General features: G+C 35.7%; 1 long non-coding RNA gene across 3 annotated transcripts in view; it reads left to right on the top strand.

Annotated features, from left to right (window-relative positions):
• LOC141567827 (uncharacterized) overlaps positions 1-25,950 on the top strand; it is a 176,521-nt gene that overhangs the window by 32,573 nt on the left and 117,998 nt on the right. For 2 of the 3 annotated variants that reach the window (XR_012490679.1, XR_012490677.1), the window contains exon 2: positions 13,368-13,534. This is a non-coding gene — a long non-coding RNA (uncharacterized LOC141567827). The remainder of the gene's footprint in view (positions 1-13,367; positions 13,535-25,950) is intronic. The other variant, XR_012490678.1, reaches the window with a different exon arrangement.

Below are 25,950 nucleotides of genomic sequence, written 5' to 3'. Positions count from 1 at the left end.
CAATAACAGTCATTGATTTCAAACTATGACCTGGAAGTGTAGTCTCATAGACACATTTATGGACTCCACCAGGGGATTGGAAACAGAGATGAGTGACAGAGTGCTCCAACGCCCTTTCAATATTAAATTATTATATGTCTGGCTCCCATGAAAAAATTCACTTTTCTAACTCTCTACAAGTAATTTCCTTAATATTTTCAATTCTAAAAGACAATGCTAAAAAAGTAAGAAAATTACCAAAAAAAAAAAAAATAATAAAAAAATTAAATACTTTAAAAAATCTACCAGGCAGTATTAAAAAGACATGAAGTCCCATTAGGACATGTGTACTGCTCAATTAACTCTCCCATGAGTGAGTGAGTGAATAGGGCAGTCTCAAAATGATACGACAGGACTTAACACTGTAGGTCTTTATGGCCTTATAATTGTTTTGAATTTTAAGTGAGAAAGGTAGAGAGAATCCAGATATTTCCTTTTTGGTAGCTTCCATTTCCAATGATAAACTAAGTAGAGTGAAATTAGCTTTGAAACTTGTACTTGGTTCTTTTATCTTGTGCTATTTATCTGCTAAGCAAACAAAAATCCACTGCACCTTCTCTAAACAGGCCATTCCAACTTTGTACTGGCATCTTCCATTGGAGTTGGGTTGTTTTCAGCTTTGATGACTGTGATGGTCCTGCAGAAATAGCGCCAAGCCCCTAGGCATGAAATCCTATCCCTGATGGCTTCCCAGAAGCTGGGTAACATGAAGGTTATGCGTGCAGCTCTGAATGAAGAATGTCTGGATTCCAATCCCAGCACTGCTGCTTGCTAGATGAGGGTCCTTGGGCAAGAGAGGAGATTTTTCTGTGCTTCACTTGCCTCATCTGTAAAAGAATGTTGATAAGCATAGTACTTGGCATATAGGGGTATTATGAGGGTTACATATATGTGAAGCACTTAGAAAAGTGCATGGAGCATAGTAACTTCTCAAGAAAAGTTTATGATTCCCACATAAATGAATCCACGCTGATCTACGTTAAGATAGAGATTTTGCTGTAAGAGAAAGCTACAGGTCTGTATTGCTATATAAAAGTAGAAAACGTGAAAAAATATACACATTCACAAATAATGTAGAAATAATATTTTTTTATTCATTTATTAATACATGTGAATATATGATGAGAGTAAAAGGAATCAATTTGGTGTACTGTCTGCCTTTCTAAATCATGATACCCACTCCACAAAGGCATTTTTGAGTCTGACGTATTCTAAGTACATCAAACATTCTAACGAGCAAAATCTTTTTTCTTTAATGAAATAAATGGCTTTTTGCTTCCACCGATTTCCTCTACCTTGTCACCGGTTTCCTTCTTCCTCTGCTGTCATTGCTAATGGCTTTTTAATGGAGTCTGCCACAAAGTGCTTCACATTTAGGAATAAAAAGCACAGAAACATGTTGAGCTGGAAGGAAAAATCGAGATCATCTAGTCCCAGCAGCCCCATTTACTAGGAATTCTGCTTTCTCCTAGAAAGGAGAGGAGTTAGTACAAGGTAATTCTACTCTTAATGGTCCAGGAAACTGGTGATGTCCTGTGACAGAGATTGAAAAATATATTTTGGTCCTGATTCTCACCTGGTAGGTAGGTGTTCAATGATGCTGTTGAGTAGATGGGATACTGATAAGATCACTTTTGTATCATCAGCTGACCCATGGACTGGTCCATGTCCTGCATAAATCATGCCATTCTTTTTTCTTTCTGGAACCAGAGGTGACATGTTACTGCCATAGTTCAGATTATTGTTTTCAACAACTCCGTATGGCTGGATATTTCTGTTCCTATTTATCATGATAAAGTGTGTGCATGTATTAAATCCTGATATTTGGCTAGTCTTGATGCATGCACTTCATGACACCACCTCTCTGGATAGCACTGTAACATTGGAAGAGGTTGTGGAGACTTCTGTTGTATTTGGCAACAAGAGAAAACCTTGCCGGCTGAGTGCTACGTCAGACTTGGCTTCATCACTAAAAATCATTATTTTTTGTTTGCATCATCAAATGACACCATCCTACCTGCTCCCACTCGCTGTAGCTGTGGTTAAAACTTTCTACTTGCTTGATCAGCAAGGATGTTTCTGTTTTTAATTGTTTTCTTTCTGCTATACATATTGGTTACACACACAGAGACTGAAAATACAAGAAAGGGGGAAAAGGATATGAGAGAGAGAGAGAGAGAGAGAGAGAGAGAGAGAGAGAGAGAGAGAGAGAGAGAGAGAATGAGAGAATAGTTTATAGATTTTGTTTTAGTTGGGATTATTTTGGTTGTAAACAGAAACCACCAAAAATGAATTTCAGCAAGACACTTCATTATAAGGACACTCAGTGTATCATCAAACCCAAGGACAGGGATGCTTTGGGCCTTGGACAAAGCCGGATTCACGGATCTGAACCCCTGTCAAGACTCTGGCTCCTCTCTCTACTCTTCACGCTACAGGTTTGTTTTTTCTTCTTACTATAGACCAGCTTCCTTTGTGCCTCCATCTACCTGGTGGAACATGGTCACCCACCAACAACACCCTGGCTTTATGTATTGTGTAGGTACATAAGAAAGACTGACTCAAATCTATTGCTTCAGGTCCAAATTCCCAAGGAAGGAAACTCATTGACCAGCAGGCAGGGGACGGGTTGTAACCTGACAGCCCCTTCAACAACCACCCAAGCTGTGGGGGATTCCTTAGAGAAGGAATGCTGGGCAGGCACAGCGGTGATCGCTTTGGATATTTTAACCCGTTCTTTTCCTCAAACCAGTTTTGAATTTCCAATTGTTATCATCTCCTAAGTTAGCCAGCTGAAAGAAGCAATACTTTCATGTGTCCTAACTCCACCACACTCAGGTTTTTAAGGGTATTTTAGCATGCTAGAATTTGCTGACTGAGTCTGTTAATCCACGTTAGTGACCATTTTATTTGTTTTTCTGTTCGCCTTCCTGCCTCACCTTGATACACCTACATGTCCCAAAGCTTTTAGCCTTTTCTTTCCTCTGATCATTTTAGTTGCCTTTCTCTGCACATTTTCCACATCATACACTTGGTGTTTTTGAAATGAGAAATGATTTCCAGTGAAATCGTTGTGTTACTTATTATGAAATTTTAGTTGGCTAGTCAACTTCATTTTTAAGACCATAAATTTCACTTCTATCATATCTATGTCCCCTGATACTGGGATGCATTTCATTACAGATAGACTGTGTTGTAGTCAAGAAAATAACCTAATCTGTTCTTTTTTTTTCTTTTCAATTTTTAAAAAAGTCAAGAGGAGGCCAAATTATTCTTGACTAGTAAAAGGATAAATACGTAACTTCTTGGAATTTCAGTCACCTTCTGAGAAAGCTGTTAAATTCTTTCTCCATAAATTTCATTACTGGGCCATCTATTGATAATTAACGGTTATAGCTTAAGCATGAATAGAATTGGATCAGCTTATATCAGGATCCTAACTTGTTTTTGGAGAATCAGTTTTTGGATGAGCAGGATGTATTTCCTTTTTCTATTTCCTTACCTTATTTTTCTTCTCTTCTCCACCTCTTCCACAACTTTTTGTTTTTTGTTCCTGTGCTTTTTTTCTTTTCTCAGATTCCTCTCCACCCACTATCTATAAATCAGGAACAAGTCTAAAAGTAAACAATGACAGAGAGGATTTCCACTACCACACCAGACTGGATATTTCATCCATTCAATTGTTCTTTGCTTCTGGCACTATCCTTCTTGTTTCTCTGACCGCTCCCGTTTTGCTTCTTACAACACCATTTCTCTTTTCCTCTTTCACCCATTTTAATCACTTTGATGTGATTTTTAATTCTTTCCATTAAAAACAAGAATGGCAGGTACATTTTAATAATTTTTGGTAAAGGTGTTTTGTGATATAACTTGTTATTAATACTTAATAGCTCTCTGTAAAGCTGTGAACGACTTAGGCAGGGTTTGTGTCACCAGTATTTAGAACATTACCTGGTATACGGTGGGTGCTCAGTAGTGCTTGTTGAATGGATTCAGTACTAATTTTTAACAACTTTTTATTTTGGGATGATTTTAGATTTACAGAAAACTTGCAAATATGGGGCATTCCTGTATACCTTCACCCAGCTCTCTTGATCTGATATTAATATGTCTCATAACCTTGGTTCATTTGTCAAAACCAAGAAGTTAACACTGATATTATGAGAGTAACTAAATTACAATCTTTATTCAGATATCACCATTTTTTCCACTAATGCACTTTTTATGTTTCAGGATTGAATCCATGATACCATTTGGCGTTTTATATTCCTGCTATTTTAGTCTTCTCTAACGTTGGATACTAATTTTTAAATTTACCTTTTATGACTTTACTTTTAATAATTACTATGTAATGTTACTGATATGGAACACTAAGACAATGCATATATGAATATGTAAAAAAACTATATTATATATTATTTTTTAGCAATTCCAATTTTGTTTAAATTGAGATTGCCTAGTATCAGTATGCTACTGATTTTGTCAGATTTAAATTTCAAAATCTGGAAAGGGAACATTCCCTTTATTTTAAAATATAGCTCTATATATTGAATATTGTAATATTGTGAAGGTTTATTTCTTAGCATTGATAACTCAAACTCTACTCAATTGGCAAGGTTAACAGTCTCTCAAAAGTATGCATTTGGCAATTATTATAAGCAAATTAAATTCCAAAGGAAATACTTTTAGAAACAAAAAGGCTGGGATCTTTGAGTCAAACTTTAGAATTTTTGTAGTCATCCTGGTAGGATTTTTTAAAAAAAATTGCCAGATAAACCAAGTCTTTTATCTTGATTATTGCTTTAGGTGCTACTTTTCTTCCACACTTCTTAGTTGTAGCTTCTTTTGCAATTACAACTAATGTACAGTTACATTAGTGTGCTGTTCAAAAGTTCTTGCCTTTTCTCGAAACAAAGTTCCCAGTGTTTTTTGTTTCCTAAACTATATGGTAAATAAAGGTAATTTAAAAAAATTGAATGGTATTGCCCAACAAAATCTAGTATAATCCTTGGCACATAATACACATCCAGAAAAGATTTATTGAAAAGTCAAACTCATAGAAGCAGAGAATAGAATGGTGGTTGCCAGGAACTGGGGGGTGGTGGTGGGGGAAATGAAGATATGTTCAAAAGGGTATTGATTTTCAATTATAAAATGAGTGAATTTGGGGAATGTAATATACAGCATGGTGACTATAGTTAGTGATACTATATTGTATACTTGAAATTTCCTAAGAGGGTAGATCTAAATGTTCTCACCCCAAAACAAAGGTAACTATATGAGGTGATGAAAGGGTTAATTAGCTTCGTGGTGGTAACCATTTCACAACACATATCAAATCATCCTGTTGTTCACCTTAAATATATACAGTGTTAAGTGTTTTAATTATACTTCGATAGAGTTGGGGGGGGAAAGAAAAACGGGGGGTGTGTGGCCAGTTAGCTCAGTTGGTTAGAGCGTGGTGCTAGTAATATCAAGGTTGCCAGTTGGATCCCCACGTGGGACACTGTGAGCTGTGCCCTTCTAAAGAAAGAAAAGAAAAACGATTTGTTGATGGGTTCAACAAAAGGAGATGAGAGAGAGAGAGAGAGAGAGAGAGAGAGAGAGAGAGAGAGAGAAAGCTGTAGTCTCCATTAGAGTCCTCTCAGTCTAAATCCCCACCTGCCATCTTGAGGATACAGTGAGAATTGCAAAGGATTCTATCTAAACCATGCCTCGTTGTGGTAACAGCAAGGCCAGTTATTGAATCCCAGCAGTTTTTAAAAGGGACATGAATGGAGACAATTATTTAGATGACTAAGATGAAAAGGAGTTTTCATCTGAAATGTGCCAATTATTGAAGCACTTTTACATAAAATTACCAGAAAACTCTGTTTGCCCTATACTTGATCTGGTTAGAATGGAGGGGCCTACAGAATCTGTGATGTTTTCTTAATGTCTTCAGTAAGCACGGCTCAACTCCTATTTTATTCAAGTAGTTTGTCTGGTTTTCTTAAAAATCTATGATGCTTAACTTGGAAACAAAAAAGAAGGCTACTGATAATAAGGGAACAGTGAGGGAAGACCATTAGGCAAAGAAACAAAAGGCTGCTTTGCGTATGGTCATCGTGCTTGTATAACCATATAACATGAGCATAATGGGGTGGGCCATGTTTGTGGCCAAATAAATCTAAGTATGATGCTTTTTGTCTCACTTCCTTCTTTGCCATCCTGCTCACCACAAATGTGTACCACTCTCTTAATTTTATTCCTTACAGAATCTTTTTTATACGCACAGGGGCATAGCCCCGGTCTCTACATTCACCATTGATTATATCTGAGGGTGCTTTGAGCCTCCCAAGTGTCTGCCACACAAAAGGCACTCTCTGTGTGAGGGGTGAGTGAGGCAGCACCCACACCCTGTGCTTTATCGTCCTCTGTGGGACGATTGCCTCCTTAGCGTTTTTATCCTCTTGCAACCCGTTTTCTCTTTATTGTGTCTTTTTAAAACATCACAGGTATTTTTCTCTGTAATAATCATTTGAAGTCTTTTCTGTTGTTCAGCTCACAGCCCTTCATTCATCTCTCCATCTCCCATCTCATTTGCCTCTTCAGCGCACTGCTTTATTTTTCCAGATGTCTCAAATTCCAAAAACACAGTCGTCTTTTCCTCATTGCTGTGCATTGCCGGCCAGATAATGAGAATGCATGTATCATTATGGACATATTTTCCACATGAGGATTTTCATGGGCATGAATATACATTCTGAGATTCACAAAATCATTAAAATGTGGTGTCAAATCCAGAGAGGAATTGGTTCTGTGCAGGCAGTTTCCTCAGTATCAAGTGGACTATCAACAATTATGGGGATTTTCCGCTCATGAGACAATTGCCTTTATTTTTCTATTGTTCTGGTTGTTTCAGTTTCTATTTGATAGTGCATAGGTCTGTGCAAATGCTGAGCTTGCATATCTCTACACAATCCCTTTGCAAACTAATGTTTCTTAAAAGTTGCAAACATGCTATATAACAGTAACTATGTGCCAAGCATTGTGTAAGTGATTTATGTATACCATGTTTCCCCCAAAATAAGACCTAGCTGGACAATCAGTTCTAATGCATCTTTTGGAGCAAAAATTAATATAAGACCCAGTCTTATTTTACTATAAAACTAGGATATAATATAATATAATATAATATAATATAATATAATATAATATAATACTGGGTCTTGTATAAATTTTTGCTCCAAAAGATGCATTAGAGCTGATTGTCCTGTTAGGTCTTATTTTCAGGGAAACACGGTAGTAACTCATTTTATTCTTACAACCCCTATGAGGGAAAAATGATCATCATCTTCACTTTAGAGAGCAGAAAGTTGAAGCTTATAAAATTCTTCTCCCACCATAGCCTCAGCGATCATTCTCCAAAGCAGGACCTAGATAAGAAAACTCCTAAACTGTGGAGCCAGGATTTGAAACTAAGCAATGGGGCTCGAGAATCTGGACTCTGAAACAATACACTCTGGATAATCAAGACGCCTCCTGCTGGTGGACACCTGCTGGGGCTAGGGTGAGAGGAGTATTTTACAGGCTTCACTGGCTTTGGAATGAGTCAACATGCTCCAGCAGCCTATAGTTAATTCAGAACGTTAATGCTGAAAGAATGAATGTTAGACCTCAGGGATTGTAGAGGCTGTGTATCTCAACTAGAGCACCAAGTCCAGGAGCTCAAGGAGAATGTTCTCACGCTGTCTTTGTGGAAAACCCTCCACCTGAAAAGAGCTTTCCTCAAGGAAAGATAAGAAATCAGGTAAAAGGAACATGGGGCCTATGAAAAGATTCTACAGAATGAGAACATCTTTCTCAAGTTGTAAAGAAAAATAAGACTCCAAAAAATTGTTTAAAACACAAAAGTAAATTTTATAAATCATCTGCTTTGGGTTTTCAATAAAATACAGGGACATTTTTCTATGAAAAAGATGTTCAAAGCACAAAACAAAGTAAATTTTATAAATCATCTGTTTTTGGTTTTCGATAAAATACAGGAAAATTATTCTATAAAGAGATGACTAATTTACACACATATATATAAACACACATACTTATAAACATATGTATATATGACAAGAAATGAAAAAAAAGGAGTGACATTTACGCAAGTAAAAATAAGAAAAACCTGGTACAAAACCCAAAGATGTTGTAGCATGATTTACAGCTTTAATAGAAACAGTGACAGGCATAACCAATACTCAGAATTTGGAAAAAAAAAAGTTTCTGATCAGAAAAAAATGAAAAGTAATAAGAATCAAATATATGAGAACATATATGAGGCTTTACTGGCTTAAGAAAGAGCAGCTGTAAATAAAATAGGATCACCAAATAGCAAGCAAAATTGATGAAAAGACAGAAATACCTGATGAATTGTCTGTAAATTTCAGAGATGACACTCTATTTAGGTGTCCAGATAGAAAAAAGAAAACAAAACAGAAGCACACCAGTAACAAATGAATTGAAATGAAACTGGTTTTACACTTCGTTGCAACATTAGTGTTAGACTCTAAGGGCACAACACACACTCTTGGGAAAAAATTGTGACCCATTTAAATTTTTTTAAATTGAAATGTATTTGACATTGTTTAAATTTAAGGTGTACAAAATGTTAATTTGGTGCATTTATATATTGTAATATGATTGCTATTGTAGTAAAAGTTAACACCTCTATCACATTATGTAATTATCATTTCTTTTTACTGGTTGGAGTAATTGCGTTCTAGCCTCTTGGCCAGTTTGATTATAATACAATATTGTTGTCGACATTACTATATTGTGCATTTCTCTAGGACTTATTTACTACCTATTGCAAATTTGTAAGCTTAAACAACATCTGTCCTATCCCCTCCCCATCATAACCCTGGTAACCACCAACTTACTCTCTGTTTTTTACATTTGGCTTTTCTTCTTCAAGATTCCATTTATGAGAGATATCATATAGTACTTTTCGTTCTCTGTCTGACTTTTCTCATTTAGCATAATGTGCTGAAGGTCCATAATGTACTCAAGGTCAAATGGCAGGATGTCCTTCTTTCTCATGGATGAATAGTATTCATATATATATATGAATATATAGCTAACATCTTCTTTATCCCTTCATGTGTTGATGGGCACTTGCTTCCATATCTTGTGAATTCTGAACTCCCATATGTAGTAAACGTGGGAGTACATATATCTCTTCAATATCCTGTTTTACTTTCCTTTGGGTATATACCCAGTAGGAAAATTTCTGGATCACGTTAGATCTATTTTTAATGTTTTGAGGAACCTCCAAATTATTTTTGATAGTGGCAGAACCAATTTAACTTCCCATGAACAATGTACAAGGGTTCCCTTTTCTCTACATCCTGGCCAACATTTATCTCGTCTTCTTGCTGATAGCCATTCTGATAAGTGTGAGATGATAATCTCATTGTGGTTTTGATTTATATTTCCCTGATGATTAGCAATGTTGAGCATCTTTCCATGTACCTCTTTCCTGACCTGTTTCTGCTGAGAAATATGCTGATTGCCTAATGGGGTTTTCTTTTCTTTCCTTTCCTTTCCTTTCCTTTCCTTTCCTTTCCTTTCCTTTCCTTTCCTTTCCTTTCCTTTCCTTTCCTCTTCTTTTCTTTTTTTCTTGATGCTCTTTGAATTCTCTCTTTTCCTTTAATTTTTGACAGTTTAATGTAGCTTGGATAAGGTCATTTTTTAATTGAGATAATGGGGTGAACTATTAGCTTTGTTGACTTGTACGTCCAAATCCTTCTCCAAATTTGGGACGTTCTCAAGTATTATTTACTTAAGCACACTCTGGCCCCCTTCTCCCTTTCTTCTCCTTCTGGTACACCAATTCTTATATTTGCCTTTCTGATAAAATCCAATAGCTCTTGTAGGGTTTTTTCAGTCTTTAAAAATCTTAGTGATCTCTCCTCTTCTATAATTATTTCTAAATTTCTATCCTCCAAGTCACTTATTCTTTCTTTCATTGGGCCTGCCCTTTTGCCAGCGCTCTCCACGGCATTCTTCATCTTATTTGTTGAATTCGTCAGCTCCATAATTTCTCTTTGATTTTTCATAATTTCAATCTCCTTGGTAAAGAACTCCTTCTGTTCATTAGTTTTATTCCTGAGGTCTCTGAATTCTTTCTGAATTGTCTTGTAGTTCATTAAATTTCTTCATAACAACTATTTTGAATTCTTTATCAGTTAGGTTGCAATATTCCATGCCTTTCAGTTCAGTTGCAGAATAATTGTAATTTTCTGTTTGTGGTACTATATTGCTTTGATTTTTTTTTTTTCATAGTGTTTGAAGGTATGCATGTCTGCTTTTGCATTTGAAGTACCAGACCCATCCTTAATTAAAGTCGTATGTCTCCTTTGGTTCTTGTGATTCAGCAGAGGCTGGCTATTGGCAACCTTTCTTTTGTATTCCAGAAGGTGGCGCTATAGCTCAAGTTGTGGTTTCTCCTACTGGGGCTGGCTTTCTCACGCTCAGGAGTGTGCACAAGTCAGCAGCAGAGTGGCGGAGAGGTGTGGGTTTAGCATTTGGGGCTTTGAAGGTGCCCATGGGCCAGGTGAGGGGATCCTTAAGTGTGCTCCATCCAGAGGTGGACCTCCTGCTTAAGTCCCAAAACAAACAGCAGGAAATGCATTCCTTTAATGCCTTTTGATGTTCTTATCTACCTCCTTCCCTTTCCTCTCAGGTGGCCCAGTCAGGAGAAAGTCCCTCCTCAGAAATCCAGGCATTGCTGGAGAGAAATGGGTCTTGCCAGCCAAAACCGCACAACTGAGACAGTCACTCCCCACTTTTGTTTTTCACCTCCTCCGTGGGAAAGGTTGCTGCTTTCAGCCTCCACTGCGGGAGAGGTCACTACAGCTGCCACCAAAACCCAATCCCTTGCAGTGTTGCCCTGAGGAGGAAAGGCTGCCTTGGCAAGTTCCTCCCCCTACTCTGAATCCTAACTCATCTTTAAGCCACTCTGCTGGTTTGCCAGATTCTTCCTTTAGGCAAGCTGACCTCCCACCAATTCTTTCTCACGTGTGGGTCTGGGCCTAGTTTTGCATTCTCCATGTTCCCTTTTTCCTTATTGAGGCAGTTAAGGTCCAAGCCCCTCCCGAGGTCTTATCTGCCCACATTGGGATGCACAGGTTGGTAGACACCTCCTGGGTGTACTGGTGCCATATGTAGAGGCACTTTTGTTTGGTTATAGGTGTCTAATTAGTTGTTAATCAAAGGGGAGAGAAAAGAGGAATGACTCACGCCACCATACTGCTGACCATACTCCAGCTTCCCTTTCTTTTTACAAGGTATGTAGGAAATACAAAAATGAGTATCTGAAATGTGAAAATAAAGCAAAGAAATTCATAAAGTCAGATTCCAAAGTTATATCATTTATTTATCTTTAAAGATTTAAATTAAATATACATTGGATTAGGACATACATTACTAACAAACTCCAAAAAAGGACAAATTAGGCCATTAGAGGATTGATGTTAAACAATGATACCAGTGACACATGGATACAAATCTAAATTCTTGCTGTAAATATAAATACAAAATATAATGCAAATGCAAAAATATACCCAAAGAAAATATAGGAAACAAAAATAATCAATGCCTAAAGAAGATGTATTTTATAAATAAAAAGGGAAGCAAAAACATGCTGAGTTTCTTGTTTACGTAGGAGAGTCAAGAGATTCTCTTGGATTATTGATATTGATAGTTGGAGAAAGTGATTTCAAGCACATTTTGAGTTTTGGGAACATTTTAGATAATTCCAATTGATAAAAGCAGAAATTCCATACCAACAGTCCACAAGGAAAAAGACAGAAGCAAAGTAAGTTATAGGGAAAATTATAAACAAGGAGTGTATTAAAATACATACACATGAATAACAAATTTGTAAATTAAAAATATAAATAGATTATATTTTTCATATTAAAAAATGGAAGAAAAAAACCCAAATTCAAATTATGCTGCTTTCCAAGGGACAAAACTAAAATAACAAAAAGTAGTAAGAGAAAAAGGAATGGCAAGGAAAGATCACGCACAGAGAAATTAAAAGCAGTGGTGGCAACATCAACATTCTGCAAAAGAAGGTTTACGGGAAAATTGTTAAATGAATAGATTATTATTTTGATGAGGGAAATTATCCAAATGAATGGTGAAATTATCATATATTATGCAAAGGATAGCTTACATCAACATATGCAAAGTGAAAGCATCAATACATGGAGAAATTATAGATGTCTCTTGCGTAGTATAGCAAATACATCTGACAGACTTTGATCAAATATGTAAAAAATAAATACAGGTAATTGAAATAGTTATCAAAGTTTTTCACCCATTGAGATTATAATGTACATTCAAGTATTCATGGAACATTTTTGAAATTTTGTGATTCGCAATTAGCCCGGTAGTCTTAAGTGAGATAGTGGGGTATATACCCAAACAATATTGGGGTAAAGAAGGAAATTTTAGAACTTGTATTTATTTTTATTTCCTTTAAGATACATCTGTGTATATATTAATATTATGTAACTATATTTCTATAAATTAAATTTTCAAACATACAAAATATATTTGTAGAAAATAAAATTATATGAATATGATCATATATTTGTAAATGTACATTTTTGGGAGTACAGGCTCAAAATCTTCACTGATAGAGTTGTATGATCCACAAGTTTGGATACCACTGCATTCATTTGCAATAACTTTTTTAAAGCAAAAATTGTACAGAATATATTCTGAGACTACAAAATAAAGTAGCACCCCCCACCCCCCATCTTGTTAGCATGGTGAATATGACCCAGCATGATCTGGCCTCTTCCAACATGTTTAGTCTCATTGCTTGTCACTTCTGTCCTGCCTCTAATAGCACTGAGTTACTTGCAGTTCCCTGACTCCATCAAGTTTTCTTGACTTTGAGTCACTACATATACTGCTAACCTTATCTAAAATACCTCTTTTCTATTCTTCCCCTTCCTTGTCATTCCTTCAGGTTTCTTTTTCCTCAAGTTTGGGTCAGGTGTCATTTCTGTGAGATTCCTTATTATCGTATCCTGGGCTTAGCAATGGTATTGATTACAGTATCTCAAAACTGCCTGTTTGTGTGTTTTCCTACTATGATGTAATTTCCTCTTAAATGGTCAATATGTACCAAACCCAGTGTATACCATCTGAGGTGGTTAGTAATATTTATTGAATGAATGAAATTATTTCTAGAAGGCTGATCATCTTCTTTATACCAACTGATCTTTTTATCACAGAAATATTCTTGGGGCTCATTTCTGTCCCATTCTGCTTTCTAGGAGTACCTTCTAGGAATAATGGAAGAATGATGAAGAAAGAAGTCAGAGGAGGGAAGGTGATGATGTTTGACCAAAAGAGAATAAAAGAGTAAATAAGCTACCTTCACAAAGTAGACTGAGCCCATTCCAAGACTACCTATTTGGAAAAGGAGCCAGACCAGAGGTATGTATGCAGTTGTCCAAGTATGATGTCTTACGCGGGCGAAAAGGGAGAAAGTGTTGAAACAAAATGCTGGAAGACCTGTTTTGAGCATGTATTTAAAGTTCAAGATCTAGTTTGCCTTAGATCATGCATTCTAAAGTAAACTTCCAACTTTGTTTGGTCTTGTGCTTTATTTTACTCTCATAGGGTGGCACTTTGTCTGCTTTCAGCATATCATTTATTCTCAGTGGTATTCACTCGGGGCAGTCCCACTGCTTTGCAGTGTTTTGGAAATCTGTGAGGTGTGTTTTGTGATTGTCCCAATGATTGAAAAGCCCTACAGGCATTTACTGAGTGGGGACTCAGGAGGCTGGATATCTAACAATGTTCAGAAGGGTCATGCTTAACAAATTGTCCTTGTATTGCTGACTTTTAGAAGTCTCACCAGACATTCATATATGTAAAGAACTTAATTATCATTATCTGAAAGAACAACCAAATTATTTTTTTGTGTATAAGCACATGGTATTTTCACATCAACTGAATTTGCTAGAATACGACCACTGTATACGCAGAGAAAGGTTTTACTTTGTTTCATTGGGAACTTTACCAAGAGTTGTTCACTATTGTGAATCTCATCACTGATGATAATGCTGCTTGTCATATTTGAGTAAAAAATGCAACACACTTGTCTACAATTTTGGTTGTTTAGCTCATTATTTCTTCTAGTGTATTTGTGTATTGAATTATTTTATTATAAATTTCTTGTTTTTATTTCTCCTTTATAGAACAACTAGAGAGTTCTATGATTTTATTTTGTTCTAATTGTATCTGTAGGAAGATTATATTTTCTATGAATTTGATTTTAGGATGGTGAATAGTAGTTACACCACATTTATTTTAAAAAGTGGGTATTCAAGTTGATAGGATTGAAAACCATTGAGCTATGATTTAAAAGCAAGGACTTTGGAGCCAATCCACGGATTGAATCCCATCTCCACTACTTGTTTGCTGTGAGAACTTTGGGAAGTTTTTCTCATTATGTTTGATTTCGTTTCCTCATCTACAAAATAGTTAACCTGTAGGGTTGTTGTGTTGATTACATAAAGTTGTACAGCAGAAGGTCCTTAAATCTAGAGCTGGTACATAGAAAGTATTTGGTAAATATTAGGTATAATTATTATAAGCCTTGACTATTCAAATACTCATTTCTATTTGTTTTTGTAGTCATATCTGAAAGCATCTGTTTCATTTTTTGTTCTTTTCTGTTATTTATTATTAGACTATTAGACTTTCCAAAGTATTTTGATCTTTAATATGAAATATAACTTGTCAAACTCTGTTAATATTCCGTACTTTAAAGTATAAAAATCAATCATTAAAAATATTTCTGAAACATGTATAGGATGGAAAGAGTCTATAATTATTACAGGAAATTATTTTGATAGAAATAAATAGTTACAGATTGGAGTTTGTAGATTTACTTGGATGATAAATGAATTTATGATTTGTGTTTGAGTCTTTTTTTTTTGAATGGTGACAAATGTGAAGATTAAGTGATGGAGAAAAGACCAGAATGCAAGGTATGATGTTGAGATGGCCTTGATTACTTGATGAACTCGTCTTAGTTCCTGTTCTGATGGCAGAAGACAGCCTGTAGATATCCTACAATGTTGTTGTGCTAATGTTTAAAGCTCAGCTTTTCTGAAAGCAGTTATCACTTTTATAAACTACTAGCAGCTCCAGATAAAGGGTGCAGGAGAGAGAAAGCAAGCCAGAGGGTGATGTGTCAGGGGAAAGGTGGAGGAGGCTCAGTCATAGGGAGGAGTGTCCCAGAACACAATCATGGCTGACAAGGAAATGAAAAAGGAAGCCTGTATGTCCAAGGAGGATCATCTATTATGCGTAAGATAGCCAAGAAATAGAGTTGTTTGGCTTATGTGATGCTAAAATGAAGTTTTTATTTTAATTGGTAAGTTTGAGGTTTAGCTTCTTACAAAACTTACAAACAAAAGATTTAAAGTATATAATTTCGTTGACACATTAAGTTCAAGATCAGTTTGCCTTAGATTATGCATTCTAAAGTAAACTTCTAAGTTTAAGTCATTTAGAATAAGCATTAACACATATGTAACTAATCATTACATTCTTGGGAAAGAAAATGTTTAAATTATTTAAATATAGTTGTGGTCAAAGTATTTTTGAGATTGACATGCCCTTGAAACATCTTACTTCCAGAGAAAATGATATAATTTAAACGATTTTTAGTACCTAAAACCCCTTACCTTTGCAAAGTACATTAACTAGCTATAAATAGGAAGTGTAGCATAGCCTCAGAAATAAGAATTTAATCATTCAAATTTATTAATCTGTGAAAGGCCCCTGGGTATATAATGATGTGTTTTACTCACAGGAAAATGAATAAATAGCATTTGTTTACCTCACTGAAATGTTCAAGTGAGTTAGGTTTCCCAGAATTTGATCCTGTAAGACAGATGTGATATCTTGGACTTCTACCATGTTTCCCAGAAAATAAGACCTAGCCAGACAGTCAACTCTAATGTGTCTTTTGGAGCAAAAGTTAATATAAGACCTGGTATTATATTACATTAAATTACATTGCATTACATTGCATTACATTACATTACATTACATTACATTACATTACATTACATTATATTAAAGACCCGGTCTTATAGTAAAATAAGACTGGTTCTTATATTAATTTTTGCTCCATTAGAGCTGATTGTTCAGCTAGGTCTTATTTTCGGGGAAACATGGTAGCAAAAATCCAGCTGAAATGAAAGGACCTAAGTGGGAGGAACAGTTATTCTGACATGCTCATGGAGAAAGGTAAATATGCATCAGCTATTATTTTTATGGTGAGAGCATTGCTGTATATGTTCTAGATGTAGAATAAATGAGCAGAAGAATTTATAGAATTTTAGAGTTCAGGAAAACAACCCAAGAGGTAGGATGGACTACGTTATTTATCAACCAAACAAGGACATGTTTCAGCATGAAAGGAGATGCTATAAGGCCTCTGGGGCAACAGGTGTGAACTGGACTGTCCTGGGATGTTTGGTCACTTACCAGAGGCCAACTAGTCAAACCTTTCTCACAGCAAATGTTAGGAAAAGAAACCACAAACGTAGCAATTTAATGCAGTCACAAATTCCATCAGGGACCCAAGTAGCTCTAAAACCCAGTAAAATGGTGTATGTCTGTCTCTCCTACACAAATAACTTTCATTTCTAGCTACCTCTTTTACACATTTCTATGCTTCCTTTGCAAGAAAGACTGAACCTTGATCTTTGCAAATATAGAGGGAAATGTGAAACAGTGGTGAAATTCTTACCCTTCAGCTTGTTTTTAGAAGTTGGCTTTTTTGCCCTTCTCTTTGCACATATGTGGAAGGAATAGGGATAGGAATAGGAAAGAAAGGACCTTTAGAAGTGCGTTAGTTAGTGAGCCGTTCATTAGCTAAACCTCAGTTTCAAAGATTGTTACCCAATCTGCCTCAGTCTTATTGTTCTCTGAGGCCTGATTTCAGGATGTGTGTTCTGTTTATTGTTCTTTTCTGCTCTTTCTTTCCCAATGTTGGCAACCTGGTGACGACATTGACCCTGATGTAGTGCTTTTCAACATTACGTGTCTTTTGTATTTACCCTTGTGTGTTTTACATAACTACTATTTAAGTGCTAATGTCCAGACACTACTTAATTCTGTGCCTCTTTCTTTGTAACTTGTTCTACCACGTGAACCCTGAAACAGATCAGATCGCCTGGGAAATCTGCAGCACATACTATTTGCATTTATACTCACAGTGCTGAATTTTGGGGGCTCCTGAGGGGTCCATCAGTGGACCAAGCCAAATCTGAGGGCTGTGTGTTTGAGGACTTTTTCAAGGCACCAAAAACACTGAGTTCTGATTCTATACTTCAGGTTTTTTAAGCCCTTCAGCCTGTGGGCATGACTGTGGGTGTCACTGTACCAGATGCCAGGACATCCATAGTTCCTAACAAATGGGAAAACATGTGGTACACATTTGATTTTACTTGTCAGCACTTCATGAAAACCAAAAGCGATCTGACCTTAATAGGTTTTGTGTTTTTTTTAAAAAAAAACAAATTTACTTCACTATAATGAACTTTATAAAAATTCCTCAGTGTGTAATGATTCTTTGGTGCATTTAAAATAAGAATGATGTTATTTTGAATTTAACTAAAGAAAATAAGTTTTATCCAAAAACTACAACTAAGCACAGAGAACTGAAACAATGAGGTTGTAGGAGCGCCCATTAACTGAACCCTTACCACACAGTAAGCATGGCATGATGTGATTTAGAGGTCTTAAAAAAATTAATCCTCGTAACAGCACAATAAAATACACATTATTATGATCACCCTCTAGATAAGGAAGCTGAGGCTCACAAAGTTTGACTTTATTGCCCAAGACCACACAGCTAGTAGGTGGTGAAACCCTGGGTGAATTTGGGTTTTACTCAAACCAAGGCACATGCTATGTTCCCTCACGTAAATAGTAGGCAAAAGTAGTGCAGTTCAAGCAACGTCAAATAGTTTAAGCAGAGATTCATATCAGCTGTAGATTGGACTTTCCCTATCATATAAAAACTGGCTAGTTTTCACTAAGGAGAATCACAACCAGTGTTAAAATCCATTCTTGTGCTCTTCCCTCCGAGGCCCACACATACACAGAGCGCACGGCGAGAAGCAGCAGCTTGAGCCCATCACAGCAATCTGAAGCATCTATCCTGGGGTCTTTCTGTTTGGAGATCAGATTTGAAACAAGTTTTCTTCATCAGTGGTGTCTTATGTATTTAGCAAATCTCTTCCAATTGGCAGCCATAGTGGGCTTTCTCTGCTCCTCAGTTTCAGCTGTTCACACATTTGGAGTAGAACCCATAATAAAAATTGAACATCGTAAATGTGACATACAGATGTGATGACAGTATACGCATCCTTATTCATGTACTGTAGCAGTAGACAAATATATACATAGACTGGAACTTTAATAGATTTTTTTTTTTTTAACACTTGTCCCTGTGTCTTTTCCACTGAAGAATAAATGTGGCTACTTGGTACTACTTGGTACAGAATATATAATCTACATAATAATTGGCCTTCCCCTGTGGTAGACATTACTAGTCCTCACTGACTCCCTCCTTTTCCTTCCCGGGCATGCAGGAGACCTTGCTCCCCAGCCCACACAGCTGTGTGAGGTCTGTGACTAGGGCCTGCCAATGAAATATGAGTGGAAGGGAAGTATGTACTTTTAGGTTTTCCTGCTAATATAGCCTATCCTGACTCCTGTTGCCCTCGGGATATGTACCAAACTCTGAATATGGTTTAAAAAGCTTTTCATGATCTATCTGCCTTATCTTTCCATTCCTTCTCTCACTGTTTCCTGCCTTGCTGTGTCAGCCATCCTGAGTCTTCCAGAAAGCACTAAGCTCTTTCTCACCATTTGATCTTCATTCACGTGACGATCACTTCCTCCAAGCAGTCCACTCTGACTTCCAAAGAATGGTTTAGGTGTCCTTTCTATGTACTTCTGCAGTGCTATACATGCTCAGAATTGTAGCACTTACCACCTTTTTGTTGGCAGTCCTTCTTTCTTGTCTATTTTTCCCCATTGAGTTATATGCCTTTTGAGACCAGAAAGTAATGTATCTTCATGTATTCATGTATTTAATATTTGTTTCAAACAGTATTTATTTAGTATTTATTACTGATCCTCCCCCTAGAAACGTTCCTCCTATTCTTACTCATAAGTCCCCATTGCCCCCTTTGTTTAGAGAAATTACTACAAGCTATCTTTGAATCCTCTGTTTTGTTCTCCTCCCCTCCCATATCTCATCCAATAACAAGTCTTACTGGTTGTATCTCCCAAATGATGCATCTGTCCATTTCACTCCTTTTCTACTGCTACTGCCTTAGTCCAGTTTCTTGTTACATCATGAAAATACCATTCAAATTGGTCTATGTACTTCCTGTCTTATTTCCTATTTATGAAGTCAGATATATATTACATTTCTTCTCTACTTAAAACCTGCCAATAACTTCCTATTTTATTGAGAAATTACTACAACTTTTATTATGACCTATAGGCCTGTGTAAACTGGCCATTACCTGCTCCTCTGACTTCCTCTCACACATGCTCAGTACTTTCCAAGCACTCTGGCCTTCTGTTGTTCCTTGAACAAAATAAGCTAGTATGATCTAGATGTGTTTGTGTGTCCAATGTGTTGTGTGAGTATCCCAGTGTGACACTGCAGAGTGTTTGGCGGTAGGGATAAAGGAGCAAATGCAGTGACATGCCATGTTTACTACCTGTTTTCTTTTGCACATCAGTAAACAGCTTATAATTAATTTTGTAGCTGTAGAATTTTTGTCAGCTAAAGAGAAGTAGGCTAAATCATTACATAATGACTTATGGGATAAAGGGTGTCATTGTAGCCAGAAAAAATTCCTGTTCACCTGAAGTGGAAACTTTCTCATTTGACAGAGAACTGATGAGGAAGTAAGTGTACAGAGACAATTAGGTGAAAACTAAGCTGCTTACTGACTATTTCATTTTCCAAGGCTCTCCCCTATTTTATGTTTTAACAACATAGCTGGCACTGAAAATCTAGTTACAATCAGAAAGTAACCAGGATGGGACCTCTCAAAATAGTGTAAGAAAAATCTGGACAGAAATATGATAAAGAATTGAAAATTGGTTCAAATGGGGAATATTTTACCATGAAGCAGGTAAAAATTAGGATAAAAAGTATTTACAAAGTTAGCTTAATAGTGGCTACCAAAAATAAATGCTCAAAGTAGAGATAAGACAATAGAAGGTGACAAAAACATTAGCTTGACAGAACTCAGGAAACAAATGTGAGAAATAAAACTACATCAGAAATGGAAAATATAGAAGGAAAAGAAAACTCAAGATTGGATACTGTTGGTAATGGAATTGGGGATATGAAAGACAACTCTGAGGAAATAGAACAAATGAATGAGACCACAGAATTAAAGAGAATATTCTAGAAAGTCAAAGGAGACAGCAGACATATTATTGACATTTCTTAAAAACAGAATGGAAATAATGGAACAAGAAAGTGTTTAAAAATGTAAGGCTACAGTTTCCTGCAGCATTTTCAAAATTTCATGGGGCTTCATGTATGGGAGACAAAATCTAGGACCTCCTCAAAGTGAAGAATCTAATAGAAGATTCTGCTAAAGCTAGAACCTCAAAGACCCATGCTGCGATGCTATGGAAAATGAGTAACACAGAAGAAACACAGAAGAGGACATAACTTTGGCATAGGTCGGAAGAGGAAAATATCTCCTTTAAATATTTGTATCACAACTTAATCCTCACTCAGATTTGCTAACTGGATTTATGTAATCTATTTGTTCCAAAAATATGTCAAGCATAACCACTTTAAATTTAGTGAGAAATCTATAAGAGAAGAACATAATTGAATTTGGGGGACCATGTACACAAAAACATAGAAAATGTACCTGAGAGGGTAAGACAAAATAAATGATAGATACAATCTAGCATATATCTAATTAGAATTCCAAAGGAGGAAATCAGAGAGATTGGGAAAGAAACAATATTTGAGGGGATATAGGCTAAGAATTTTCCAGAAATTTTGGAAAAACACCAACCCTTCAATGGAAGGACTGCAAAGATAAGACACAAAATTAAGCAGGATAAATAAGAAAAAAATCAACTAATTTATGTGAATCAGAGTGAACTGTAGAATACTAGAGGAAAGAATAAGATGTTAAACGCAAACAGAAAAAAATGATTGCTACAAAGAAATGGCAATTTGAGGGACAGCTGACTTCTTAATAGCAGTAGCCAGAAGACAAGTAAATACCTTCAAAGTGCTGAAGAAAATAACTGTCAACCTAAAACTATATATCTGGTGAAAATATCTTTCAAACATATTGGTAAAATATTCATTTTCAGACAACTGAGAATAATTTATACCACTAAATCCATACTAGAGAATATTCTAAAGAATATATCTAAGGTAGAAGAAAAATTATATTAGAGAGCTCTAAGAGGTGAGAAGTAATAAACCAAGATGTCACTAATTATGCAAGAAAGATTTGAACAAACATTTGTTGTGAAAAACAATCTATAAAAGTATAATTGTAGTTTTTTTTTGTATTGCACAGACAAAGAGGAAATGTAAAACTCTGACAGATTAAGAGAAACGGAAGATAGTGAGATATTGTCTAACGTATAAAATGTGAATGAAATACAGCCTAATATACATCACTTAATGTATAATGGTGCAATTAATGTAACAATATAGAACTGAAACAACAGCATATGAATTACTAGGAGCTATCTGAATTAAAGTGTTCTAAGGTTCTTAAATTTGTGGGAGGAAGAGTAAATATCTTGAATAATATTAGACTTGTTCTAGATTTAATTATGCATGAAACTCATTAAAAAAGTAAACATAAAAGTACAATTTACAAGAGAGAGCTAAATGGATTGAGAAAAGAAAAATAACTTATGCTAATGAATCAAAAGAAGGCAGGATATGAGACAAAAAGAAACAGAAAAATTAGGACAATGAGAAAGTACAAATAAGATGGTAGGCATAAATCAAAATTGATCAGTAATGAAAATAAATATAATATACTCTCTCCAGTTCCAATATATTAACTGTAAGACCAAAATTATGAAGTCCAACTTTGCAATATTTATAGAATTGTTTAAAACAAATGCATATTAAAATTTGAAAGAAAAAAAGAAATTGAAAGACAGGATTATGAACTAACTAGAAGAAAGTGAAGGTAGCTGCATTATCAGGCTTTAAGGTAAAAAAGACTTTAAAGGTAACTTTAAAAAAGGTAAGATGACTTTATTATTTTATGGAGTCATTCCATAAAGAAATAATGTTTAATTCACTCAGAAGAAATAATTCTAAATTAAAATTATTCCTTCAAAAATATATAAAACAAAAACTGAAATGCAATGTGAAATGGAAAAATCCATCGGCATATAGGGAGATTGGTAAAAGAAACAGTTAAAAAACTAAGCTAAGTACACAGTAAATTCAAACAGTAATGAAGAAACTAGACCTACTAACAAAAATAAAATGTTGCATTGAACAGTTGACTATATCTAGTGTCAGCCTGGGAGCAAAATATTTAAGAGCTAGCCCACAAAGTTATTCCTATTAGTTACTAACGAGAAAGGGTTAAAATTCTTAAATTCTTTGAGATCTAAATCCCAAGCCCTAGACAACAGTTTATTCCTCAGTCTTTACCTTTGTGTTTTTCTATTTCCTTAAGAAACTTCAAATCTTCATACATAATGAAGTTGGCTGTATTTGAATTAAAATCCTGCTAAGAATGAGTTTCCGTTTCTCAATCTGTGGATAATTGGATTTCCTTTTTCTTTCATGGGGTGGTCAAATCAAGTCAAGCTTGTCTACAAGTAAAGCAGATTGTAAATTCCCACCTAGATTTGTGATCAGACAGGCTTTAACAAGAGTGTTTATCATTTTATTTGGGGGCAAGGGGAATATTCATACATAAAGTATATCTTGAGAATGTTCACAGATTTAGTTTCCACTAATATGCTACTAACTTACTATGTATTTTTTCTTGTAACTTTTTTTCCCCTGTCATACCTATTTTCATGTTGAGGCTTGTGAAAGTGGCCATATGACCATTGTACATAGGTATTTTCGAAAAAAATAATAACTTGTTTATCTTTTGATGCATACTGTGTTGATATCTGGTTCATGAAAATGGAGAGTTGTTGGTTTGTGTTTTTCTCTCTTCCTCCTCCTATCTAAAGAAATGACGGATGATCATATAACATAGGTAGCAGATTTCATCTTTCATATCAAATCCCAAGAAAAACAATTTCCATTAGACTGAGGAAACTTCTACCCTGAAGGGATAGTCTTCCTACCAAAGTACAATACAACCACTGTAATTCATGTGATTGGCTGGAAAATAATTCTTAGAACAGGTTCCTGTTTAAGAAAGAAATGTGATATGGCTAAGGGTTAAAAATTCTAACTTCTTTTTTTTCTGAATTTCGAAATCCCCTATCTGTTCTTTTCCTGAACAAGTTCTTTTTTTTTTCCCCCCAAAATTGATACTCACAAGTCAGCTCATTTTCTGGTGACTTTCTCCAATTAAACTTAGAAAGAATTCTGATCTTTTATTATTAATATTTTCAGCATTTTTGAGGTATAATTGACAAAAATTATATATACAAAGGGTGCCAAAAAGTGTATACACATTTTAAGAAAGGAAAACTGTATTAAAATTGTTATACTTAATACATACTGATAACAAAATATGAATACAAGTCACATTTGACGTCTGCAATTACCAGAGGTGCTCAAAGTGGTTACCATCAGCATCCAGACTCTTCTGATTATGAACTACTGCTTGAGTAACGTTGACCAAAGTGTCCACTTGTATACATTTTTTTGGCACCCCCGGTATTTCAGCTATATGACTTGATGTTTTGATACATGTATACATTGTGAAATGATCACCACAACCAAGCAATTAACATACCCATCATCTCACACCATTATTACCCCCCTTCCTCTCTCCTTCCCTCTTTGCCTCTTTTCCTTCCTTCCTGCTTTTCTTCCTTCCTTCCTCCCTCCTCCTTCCCTCCCTCCTTTCTTTCTTTCCTTCCTTCCTTCTTTCCTTCTTGTGATAAGAACACTCAAGATCTACCCTCTTAGCAAATTTCAAGTACATAGTTCAGTATCGTTATCTACCATCGCCAGGCTGTACATTAGATCACCAGAACGTATTTATCTAGCATAACTGAAACTTTGTATGCTTTGACCAACATCTCCCCGTTGCCCCTTTCTCCCAGCCCCTGAAAACTACCATTCTACTCTCTGCTTTTAAAGAAGCTTTACTTATTTTAGATTTAAGTGAGATCATATAATATTTATCCTTCTGTGTCTTTTCTAGTTTACTTCACTTAGTATAATGTCATCCAGAGTCATCCATATTATTGCTAATGGCGGGATTTCCTTTTTAAAGGCTGAATATTTCATTGTGTATGTTTATATACTTATTTTCTTGTGTATTTGTCTGGCACGTGTATGTGTTGGGCTTTTCCTTGGACAACTGAATGTAAGACAGTTGAATATAAGCTGCCCTATCTACTGAGATGTCAGTGTGTGGGTGCAGGACTCTCCAAGCTGGTTCAGAACAGGAATTGCTCCTGTGAGTTGACTACTAGCCAGGTAATTGAATCCCTACCACGTTGCCACGTTGCAGCATGTGTTTGCAGATAACTCAGCATTTCACAGGTGCTCACTGCCTCAGAAAAATCTGTGCGAGAGGAAAGTTCAGTGTAAATTTATTTTGTGTGTGTATACGAATCTGTATCAAAGGACTTGATATTAAAGGAATCCTGCAATTACTACTGTAGTAATAACAGTGCTGATGCACAGAGAAGAGTTTCTAAAACTCGAATGTGCATACATACCACCTGGGGGATCTCGTTACATAAAGAATTGGATTCAGTATATTTCAGGTGGAGCCTGAGCTTCTGAATTTTATCAAGTGCTGATGCTGCTGTCTGTGGGCCACACTTAGAGGAGCAATGGCGTAAAGCTTTGCACATTTACATGGGATTTTCCAATAACTGTGCAGAGTAGGTGTTAATGCCTTATACAGATGAGGAAATAGGGGCTAAGAGAATTTATCAGTTATTGTCATGTAGCCATAAGTCTTTTGATTGGATTCCTCTCATAAATAATTATCTTCTTGTTTAAGCTCTTGAATTACTATCTTAGTATACATATTTGGTGTTCATGTAGTAGCAACTCCTGCCCTTCCTTTAGGAATTTTGAATCTTCTTTGTAAGTTCTTTTCAAAATGATAATATTCAAATGAACCATGACACATATTAACACTAGGTTTTAAAAATCTTCTGGGCTTGTAATTGGTCCCGTCCCTCAGATAGGACAACAGCACACTGTGTTTTGTATAACTGATCAATAGTTTCATAGGACTTGGAATGTTCTACAAACATAAGACCAGGGAACTGATCTTCTGCTAAAGCCAAGTTTGGAATCTCTCATCAATTTTGTAGAAGAAGTTCTTTTGGAGTATTTTAACTCAGGCTGCCAATAAGAGCATTTAAATTCTACTCTCATTGGGTGGACCTCCAGAGTCGGACCACTTGTTATGGAGTTGGGCATGGCATTATCTGGTTAGGTTCACCAGGTGATTCCAATATATAATATTATGAAATATACTATGAAACATAACATAGATATTATATATTCAAATATATAATATTATGAAATAATATATATGAAATGGGGGCTGACAACTACTGTTTTGTAAGAACTGATACTTAAGCACTCACCTTCCCAGAACAATTTCTGGGTAGAACCAAAACATC

The sequence above is a fragment of the Rhinolophus sinicus genome, linkage group LG12 (assembly GCF_036562045.2).
Source record: "Rhinolophus sinicus isolate RSC01 linkage group LG12, ASM3656204v1, whole genome shotgun sequence".
Lineage (NCBI taxonomy): Eukaryota > Metazoa > Chordata > Mammalia > Chiroptera > Rhinolophidae > Rhinolophus > Rhinolophus sinicus.
Note: the sequence above shows the minus strand (reverse complement) of the source record. Positions and strands in the feature narration are given on the sequence as shown.